The 10,129-nt window shown below is 49.5% G+C and overlaps 1 protein-coding gene across 5 annotated transcripts in view; it reads left to right on the top strand.

The window, feature by feature from the left end:
• Positions 1-371: 371 nt before the first annotated feature.
• Positions 372-10,129, top strand: part of VPS37C (VPS37C subunit of ESCRT-I) — a 36,777-nt gene continuing 27,019 nt past the window's right edge. The window contains exon 1 of one of the 5 annotated variants that reach the window (XM_055094387.2): positions 372-1,051. The gene's annotated coding sequence lies outside the window, so the exon portion shown is untranslated. Of the gene's footprint in view, positions 1,052-2,834; positions 6,194-6,383; positions 6,504-10,129 lie in introns of those variants that run through there. The other 4 variants (XM_055094388.2, XM_034932729.3, XM_003826322.5 and 1 more) reach the window with 4 other exon arrangements.

Raw genomic sequence — 10,129 nt, 5'->3', positions numbered from 1 at the left:
CTTTAAAGCAGCCTTCCAGGAAATCCCCCTCAACACTCCTGCTTATATCACAGTCACCTAGTCACAACTAACAGCAAAGGAGGTTGGGAAATGCAGTCTTTTAGCTGACTGGACACATTGCTATCCTGAATGAAATGTACTGTTTTTAAGGAAAAACAGAGAACGGATAATTTTGTAGGCAGCTGCCAGCCCCTACTTCAGAGGCAAATCCATTGTCTGGATTGTGCAGGCTGAATGGCTCGGCACAGCGTGGGAGCCACAAGGAGGAAGCAGAAGTGAGAAACCAGGCTCTCCCTCGCCCTCTCCCTCTCCCTCGCCCTCTCCCTCTCCCTCGCCCTCGCCCTCTCCCTCTCCCTCTCCCTCCTCGCCCTCTCCCTCTCCCTCTCCCCACGGTCTCCCTCTCCCTCTCTTTCCATGGTCTCCCTCTGATGCCGAGCCGAAGCTGGACTGTACTGCTGCCATCTCGGCTCACTGCAACCTCCCTGCCTGATTCTCCTGCCTCAGCCTGCCCAGTGCCTGCGATTGCAGGTGCGCGCCGCCACGCCTGACTGGTTTTCGTATTTTTTTGGTGGAGACGGGGTTTCACTGTGTTGGCCAGGCTGGTCTCCAGCTCCTAAACGCGAGTGATCCGCCAGCCTCGGCCTCCCGAGGTGCCGGGATTGCAGACGGAGTCTCATTCACTCAGTGCTCAATGGTGCCCAGGCTGGAGTGCAGTGGCGTGATCTCAGCTCGCTACAACCTCCACCTCCCAGCCGCCTGCCTTGGCCTCCCAAAGTGCCGAGATTGCAGCCTCTGCCCGGCCGCCATCCCATCTAGGAAGTGAGGAGCGCCTCTTCCCGGCCGCCATCCCATCTAGAAGTGAGGAGCGTCTCTGCCCGGCCACCCATCGTCTGAGATGTGGGGAGCACCTCTGCCCCACCGCCCCGTCTGGGATGTGAGGACCACCTCTGCCCGGCCGTGACCCCGTCTGGGAGGTGAGGAGCGTCTCTGCCCGGCCGCCCCGTCTGAGAAGTGAGGAGACCCTCCGCCCGGCAGCCGCCCAGTCTGAGAAGTGAGGAGCCCCTCCGCCCGGCAGCCACCCCGTCTGGGAGGGAAGCGGGGGTCAGCCCCCGCCAGGCCAGCCGCCCCGTCCGGGAGGGAGGTGGGGGTGTCAGCCGCCCCGTCCCGGAGGGAGGTGGGGGGGTCAGCCCCCCGCCCGGCCAGCCGCCCCGTCTGGGAGGTGAGGGGCGCCTCTGCCTGGCTGCCCCTACTGGGAAGTGAGGAGCCCCTCTGCCCGGCCACCACCCCATCTGGGAGGTGTACCCAACAGTGCATTGAGAACGGGCCATGATGACAATGGCGGTTTTGTGGAATAGAAAAGGGGGAAAGGTGGGGAAAAGATTGAGAAATTGGATGGTTGCTGTGTCTGTGTAGAAAGAAGTAGACATGGGAGACTTTTCATTTTGTTCTGTACTAAGAAAAATTCTTCTGCCTTGGGATCCTGTTGATCTATGACCTTACCCCCAACCCTGTGCTCTCTGAAACATGTGCTGTGTCCACTCAGGGTTAAATGGATTAAGGGCGGTGCAAGATGTGCTTTGTTAAACAGATGCTTGAAGGCAGCATGCTCGTTAAAAGTCCTCGCCACTCCCTAATCTCAAGTACCCAGGGACACAAACACTGCGGAAGGCCGCAGGGTCCTCTGCCTAGGAAAACCAGAGACCTTTTTTCACTTGTTTATCTGCTGACCTTCCCTCCACTATTGTCCTATGACCCTGCCAAATCCCCCTCTGCGAGAAACACCCAAGAATGGCCAATTAAAAAAAAAAAAAAAAAAGTGAGAAACCAGCCAGAGAGATCTGACTCCCAACTCTAGAGATAAAAAGATAAAGTAACTCTTCACTGGCAATCATCTGAAGACCAAACTAGAGATTCTACATGCCACATAGCAAAACTTCCTTTAAAAACTGCTCTTCCGGCCGGGCACAGTGGCTCACACCTGTAATCCTAGCATTTTGGGAGGCTGAGGTGGGCAGATCTTGAGGTCAGGAGATTGAGACCATCCTGGCTAACATGGTGAAATCCCGTCTGTACTAAAAATATTAAAAATTAGCCAGGCGTGGTGGTACGCGCCTATAGTCCCAGCACTGGGGAGGCTGAGGCAGGAGAACTGCTTGAACCCGGGAGGCGGAGGTAGCAGTGAGCCGAGATCGTGCCACTGTACTCCAGCCTGGGTGACAGAGCGAGACTCTGTCTCAAAAACAAACAAACAAAAAACCCCTAAAACAACAACAAAACTGCTCTTCCAACCCAGTTCCCAAATCTCTCGCAATACCTCAGCTTCTCAAATTTCTCATTACCTCGAACTCTTAACTTCCTTGTCTTGTCTTCCTTGTTTACGTTACCTGTCCGTCCATTCAACCAGTATGACAAGGTCCAGGGCTGAGCAGCTGAGCAAACAAGCAAGCAAAGAAGCAAAATGAAACCCTCGCTTTTTAGAAGGGGGTAGAGAGGCAATGCCATGTATATACTTCAACGTAGTGTCATATTTTTTGTTCCTGATCAGCGTCATTTGAAGGACTGAGTTATCTTGGGCTAGAGATACTTTGTTTTCTCTCCAATCTCAACCAAAAATGTGACATCCTTGAGGCTGGAGAGGGTATCTGTTCATCTGTGTATCCGCAGGTCTTAGCAGTGTGGGTATTCAGTGAATGCATGTGGAATGAACAAAGGAATGAAGTGAATGTGAGAAACAGAGTAAGGTACCCCCTTCTGTAACTGGGGTTGTTTGTGTTTATAACTTTTTAAAAATTTTGCATTAATCAGGGCCACTCCACTTATGAATGAAATTGGGTGTAATTGAGGTATAGAACGTGGGAACATAGGTGTATGTGTGATAGGAGACCAGGACTGGAGGAGGGGCTAGAGCCAAGGGAAGTTGCAAAAGGCCCAAAGTCGAAAATAGCAGGAACCAAATAGAAAGAGCACCCTTTTTCCCAATGCCACTTCCCTCCCATGACTTGAATTTCCTGCAATTTTCTCTTCCTCCCTCCTTCGTCCTAATTCTCTATCTTTGGTTATTCAGGAGGGCCAGCACCCTGTGGCCCCAGAAGATAATGTGGCAACGACTTAGGACACGGAGAGAGAGCGTAGGCAGCAGTGTGTCATTTCCCCTCAACACCCTTGGTGGAATCATCGTGTCTGTCACATTCACAAGTTCTTCTTCTTCTTCTTCTTTTTTTTTTTTTTTTTAGCGTTAGCAGTTTCCAGCATCTGCATAAAATGATGTATAAAATAGAGTCTCTGCCTGTCCTTAGAGAAGTTACTATCTAGGGGGAGTGAAAGGTCAACTACAGAAAAGTGTAGAGAATGCTAAGAAAGGGTTGAAGGGTGGGGTGTTTGAATAACATACAAGGGGGGAAGTTACCCAGTCTTAGGATATAGGGGCTTTCCAGAAGTAGAGTCTAAGACTTAAAGGGCACAAGTGACAGAAAATCCAAAACAACAGTGACACGAGGTGGTTTATTTCCCTCTCACACAGAGCCCAGAGGCAGCCGTCCAGTGGTGTCATGGTCCTTTATGGAATCAGGGCTCAGGTTCCTTCTATTTTGTTGTGCCACTAGTGTGGCCTCTATTCCTATGGTCGCCTCATGGTTCAAGATGACTACACTTGCTCCAGCCGTCATGTCCATGTCCCACCTTCCAACATGGTACCAATCAGTGAAGAGATTGCTGGATATAAACTCAAGCTAATCCATCAATAGTGTTTCCTAATTATTTTCCTTCAGAAATGAAACACATGCAGAGTTAAAAATCACATAGCAGCTGGGCGTGGTGGCTCACGCCTGTAATCCCAGCACTTTGGGAGGCCGAGGTGGGTGGATCACCTGAGGTCAGGAGTTCGAGATCAGCCTGGCAACATGGTGAAACCCTGTCTCTACTAAAAATACAAAGACTAGCCGGGTGTGGTGGTAAGCGCCTGTAATCCCAGCTACTTGGGAGGCTCAGGCAGGACAATCACCTGAACCCAGGAGGCGGAGGTTGCAGTGAGCAGAGATCACACCATTGCACTCCAGCCTGGGCAACAAGAGAGAAACTCCGTCTCAAAAAAAAAAAAAAAAAATCACATAGCACAAAAAGGCTTATGACAAAAAATTAAGGTCATCTGCCCTGGCCCTCCCTAACCCTCAGAAACAATTTCAACCTAGCTTTCAAACAGGTGCTGTCAATGGGAGTCACTCTGACATTCTGTACCAAGTGAAACGTTTGCAAAACCAACATGCCCCCGCTCAAAGGAGTCACCAGTGTCTCAGAAGGGTCAGCAGCTGAGACTGCCTTCTTCATGGACCCCTTCTGTTATAAGAAGGAGTTTTGACAAATTCAGTTTGACAGAGTTTAATTGAGCAAATAATGATTTGTGAATCAGTCAGCCCCCAGAACCAGAATAGGTTCAGAGTGACTCTGAGGCTGCCAGGTGGTTGGATAACATTTAGGGATAGAAAACAGAAAGCAGGTTGGGCGTGGTGGCTCATGCCTGTAATTCCAACACTTTGGGAAGCCGAGGCTGGAGGATTGCTTGAGTCCAGGAGTTCCAGACCAGCCTGGGCAACATAGCGAATCTCCATTTCTATTAAAAAATAATCATTAAAATTTAAAAATAAGAAAAGAAAAAGGAAATAGATGTCCAGAAAACAGAAGCGAGGTACAGAAACAGTTGGACCAGTTATGTAAGCGCAGAACCAGCCCCATCTGGTTCAACTTTGTGTAATAAAGTGGTGAGTTGTTTTTTCAGTTGCCATGATCCCAGGTTGCAAGTTATGTAACCTGAGCGTGCCCAGAAGAACCAAGCATGCAACCACAGGCGCAACCTAAATGCTCAGACCAAAGAACCGGAACAGAATTAAGAAGTAGATACATGGCACAAGCCATGATCTAATCAGATTGAGCCATGGCATCATCCCATGGCAAGATCCAGTCAGATCATTGCTTATTGCAAGATTCAATCAGATCACGGCTCATTACCCTCTGCCTATAACACCTGCCACAGCCCCTGGCTTGGGGAGACAGATTGAGCATGTCTCCTTCCCAGTTGACTTGCAACAAATCTTTCCCTCTACAAAAACCTGATACTTCGGTGTTTGGCTTTCTGAGGGCAAAGGGATCCAGTTTGGTTTCCTACCAATGACAGATTGACATTTGCCTTATTGGAACAAGGTTTGAACAGGTGGCTGCCTGTGATTGGCTGAAACTCTGTGATTGGTATGAGTAGGTTCCAGTTCACTATGTACGGAGAAACCTTTAGGACAAACTTAAGATACGCCAGGAGACAACTTTAGGCTAAACTGGACACTTCTCCCCTTTTGGTCAACCTCTTGATTTTGAGAGGTTGGAAACTTTAGACATTGACATCAGTTACCATTGTAAATAGACTTATTTGGTCTCAAATTCCCCTGGGAAATAGCAGAGCAGTGGGTTTCATAGGTGGGAAAGGCAACAGAATAGAAAAAAAAAAACCCACCTGATTAGTTAACATTAGGTCACTTCAGATTCCTTTTTTTAAGGGTTAGAGCAGAGGGGGCTTCCTTATTATGCTGGACTCTCCTGTTTCCAGGGGGGAAGGGAGGAGATGGGGAATACTGGTAATTCTGTAGAATGAATGGGTGGGGGAAAGAGATTAACTAGTAAATGGAAATGAGTGTGTGGTGGCCTTGGGGCTCCTCAGTCTGAGCTCAGCCCATCTGGGGCTCCTCCTAGGTTCTGGGCATCCATCTGCTTCCCCCTCCTTTTGGGTCCCTCTGAGAAGCCTCCCAAGATCGAGCTGTGTACAGAGCGAGTCCTCGCTGGCCACTCGGAAGGCGGCGGACGTCCGCGCCGGCGCACTAGCCCAGAGCGGCCTGGTCTCCGCCCAGTCGGCGGGGCCTCTTACCGGGGGCGGGGCCGAGGCGTGCGGCGAGCGCTGGAGGGGTCTCGAGGGCGCTCCCGTGGTTGTGGCCCGGGCGGCCGCGAGCGTGTGTGTGTGGCACGATGTCGTGGTAACTCAGAGGCGCGCGAGGCGAGGCGCCCAACGGGGTCGCGGGGCGAGCACGCGCGCCACTGGGGCGCCGGACGTTGCAAGGGGGTCACATCCGGTAGGGGGCGGGCCTGGAGGACCCCGGAAGTGTGGGCGCGGCTGCGGTTTAACCCGCGGTGGCGGCGGCGACGGCGGCCCTGGCAGGTGAGCGGAGACTGGGGAGGGTCCCGGCTCTGCCGCAGGCGGGCGGGGCAGAGGACGACCGTGGGGGCGGCGCCGGCCGTGGCTCCCGGAGCGCCCCCGCCTGCCCGCCTCATCCTGGCAGAGGCCGGTGATTGGGCACGAGGGGCGCGTGACTCTCGCCGGGGGCCGGCGCCCCTGCCCCTCGCGGTGGGAGGGAGGGAGGGAGAGCGCGAGGCGCCGCCCCGGCTCCCCGGCGGGTCGCACCTCCAGTTCCGCCCCACCCCTCACCGCCACCCTCCTTTCTGCGTTTCTGCAGGCCGTCGTCCCATATGTGAGCATCTTGCAGTCACAATTCTGATGACATTAGAGCCAATTAGCCCATTGTATAGATGGGGAAGCTGAGGCCTAAGAGTAGGGTCCGACTTGCCAGAGGGCACGCGAGAGACGAGTGGCAGAGGGGAGGTTGGAGGGACTTTGGTCTGTGACTTACTGGCTTGTGCCCTTTCTCCAGGGCATTGAGAGATGGGACTTTCAGCTTTGGCTTTGTTCAGGACTCAGACTTGGACCTCCCAGCATCACTGAACATTTCTTACCCCGGGACCCTCTGGGCGCAAAGGGCAGTGATGTATACATACCCATTATATGCCTGGTTCCTCTTCATTTCCTCCTCAGCCGATGAGGCGATTTCCCACTTTACGGATGGGAGAAGGAGTTAACTGGAGGTGTTTTGTGAGTTACTGGCAGAGTGGACTCTACAACCTGGGGTTTTAGTCGCTGAGCTGAGGCAGTGCTTTCCCAGCTACACCTTGTCTGGGCTCACTTACCCTGGGAATGTCAGTCTTCAGCTCCAGAAACTTCCCAGACTCATTTCCCTTCGCTCCAGCGGTACCTCAGTTCTCTTGCTGCCTAAGGCCTTTTCCACCCTCTTTATTGGCTCCAGGAGTCCCATTTCCTACTAATGCACCAAGATGCTGCCACCAGACTCTCAGTTCTGTGACTTTTGGCCTTAGAGCTGGAGGTGGTGGTGACCGAGGAACTGGGGAAAGAAAGACTCTTACTTTGTTGTCCAAAGCTGCAACCCTGCAGACACCTGAACTCTGTAGTTCCGGGTGGGATCGGGGACTGTTGCAATGAAAATACTGGACGCTAAACTGAGTCTTTGTTCTTTGCGGTCATAGTGCCCAGAAAAGCCTTTTACCTAGATTATCTTGGAAATGTGGTTCCGTGCCTTTGTAATTTCCATTAAGTAGAACATTTTCATTGTAGACTTTCTGAGCAGTTTCTGGCCGCTGTTTTGCAGGTAGCAATAGCTGTGATTTGTTGCTTGGCTTCATATGCTGGGCACTGTTCTAGGGCTTTCTGAACATACCGAATTTTGCGAACATGTCCAAATAGGTGATGATCCCGTTTTACAGATGAAGTGAGTTGCGGAGATGTTAGATAACCTGGCTAGCGTCACACAGCCAGTAAGTGGCCAAGTTTGGATTTTTTTTTTTTTTTTGAGACGCAGTCTTGATCTGTCGCCCAGGCTGGAGTGAAGTGGTGTGATCTCAGCTCACTGCAACCTCCGCCCCCTGGTTCAAGCGATTCTCCTGCCTCAGCCTCCCAAGTAGCTGGGATTATAGGTGCCCACCACCACGCCTGGCTAATTTTTGTATTTTTTAGTAGAGACGGGGTTTCACCATGTTGGCCAGGCTGGTCTCGAACTCCTGACCTCAGGTGATCCACCCACTTTGGCCTCCCAAAGTGCTAGGATTACAGGCGTGAGCCACTGCGTCTGGCCGCAAGTGAGATTTGTAACCCATCAGTCTCATTTCGAAGTTAATGTGCTTTTAACTCTGTGATACTGCCTCTCAGACCGTTTAGTTTCCCAAAGGTGCTGGACCTTAAGAATAATTTCTGATGCTTGTTAAAAATACAGAGCTCCACCTCTAGAGATTCTTGGGCTATTGTCTGGAGGAGGGCCCAGAAATCTATTTTTAACAAATGCACTGGGTGATTCTTACGGTAAGGCAAGTTTGGGAAACACTGCCTTTAAGAACTTTGTAGATTTGCTGGGCCAGTGGTAGCTTGGAAGTGACATTATTCCTGAGGATTCTTGTTTTCTTTTTGTTTATTGCTTTGAAATTTGTTAATTTGCCCTTAAAAGGCCTTTGGGTTAACTAGCCATGTGAATCATTTCTGGACACTCTTGGCCAGTAATAGTAGGGGTTTTCCAGGCTGACAAAATTAGATCACTCAAGACCTGATTTAATGGATTTAGCTCTTTTAATCCAGCTGGATCTCTGTTGTGTGGAAATTCTGTTAGAAGTGTCCTTGAAGGATGTGGCGTTTCCACAAGGTTTTGGTCTGTTCCCAGGTGCTTACCGAATGACAGAGAGGTGTCTAATGGCAGCACTGTCTGAGGTTTTGCTAGCTGTAAAGGCATGTTTACTTAGTAGGTGCTCCTTCCAATTCATATCTCACCTCTTTATCTTCCTTTACTGGTTTATGTGAAAGACTTAAGCAAATATCAAACAGGTTTGTCTTGATTTAGCTGGGGCTGACAAGTAGGACCCCTGAGGCTTAGGATGGGCTGGAGAGGAGAGAGAGTCTCCCCAGTGAACCTCAAACAGATAGCTCAGGCAGGTAGGCCCTACCTCTTTGAAGACCTGTTAGTATTTTTAGTTCCGCTGGTTTATGTGGTCCCACCTCAAGCAGGATTACAACTAGTCACGGATAAAGTCAGCATTATAGGATTACTTTATTCTCCTATCTGGTAAACACTGATTTCTAATTTATTTTCTTTTAAATAGAGAACATACTTCTCTATTAAATTTGCTGAGACTTCTTCTGTGGTCTGTCTTGGTAAATGTTCTGTGAGCACTTGAGAAGATTGCATCTTCTGCTATTGCCGGGTCAAGTGTTCTATAACTTTCAATTCAGGCAGGTTGGCTTGTAATGTTCAAGTCTTCTGTGTCCTTACTGATTTTTGGTCTTCCGTTCTTTCAGTTATTGAGAGAGGGACATTGACACTTCTGATTGTAATTGTGGATTCGTCCATTTCCCCTTGTAGTTTTATCAATTTGTGTTTCACATGTTTTGAAGCTCTGCTGTTAATTGCATAAACCTTTAGGAGTATTATATTCCGTGTATGAATTGACCTTCTTTATTGTATTGCATTAGTCTGTTTTGCATTGCTATAAAGGAATACCTGAAGCTGGACAATTTATAAAGAAAAGAAATTCATTTGGCTCACGGTTCTGCAGGCTGTACAAGAAGCATAGTACCAGCATCTGCTTCTGGTGAGGACTCAGGAAGCTTTTACTCGTCTCAGAAGGTGAAAGGGGAACAGGTGTGTCACACAGCCACAGAGGGAGCAAGAGAGATGCCAGGCCCTTTTAAGCAACCAGCTCTCATGTGAACTAAGAGAGCAAGAGCTCATTACTGTGGGAGGGCACCAAGCCATTCATGAGGGATCTGTCCTGTGACCTAAACATGTCTCACTAGGCCCTACCTCCAACATTGGAAATCAAATTTTAACGGATTTGGAGGAGACAAATATCCAAGCTGTATCATTGATCATGAAAAGAACCTTTTAGCCCCCGGAAATAGTCTTTGCTCTGAAATCTACTTTGTCTGATATTAGTATAGCTAATTCAGCTTTAAAAAAATAGTGTTAGGAATTGATTTCCAGAGTATGTAAAGAACTTCTACTACCCAACAACAAAAAACAACCCGATTCAAAAGTGGGTGAAGGACTTGAATAGATATTTCTTCAAAGAAGATACACAAATGACCAATAAGCACATGAAAAGATGCTCAGCATCACTAGTCATTATGGAATGCAAATCAATACCACAGTGAGCTACCGCTTCACCCATTAGGATGGCTATTATTAAAAAAAAACAACAACAGTAAATAATAAGTGTTGACAAGGATGTAGAGAAATTGAAACCCTTGTGCTTTTCTGGTGGG

This window comes from Pan paniscus, chromosome 9 (genome assembly GCF_029289425.2).
Source record: "Pan paniscus chromosome 9, NHGRI_mPanPan1-v2.0_pri, whole genome shotgun sequence".
Lineage (NCBI taxonomy): Eukaryota > Metazoa > Chordata > Mammalia > Primates > Hominidae > Pan > Pan paniscus.
This window is presented reverse-complemented; position numbering and strand designations above follow the sequence as displayed.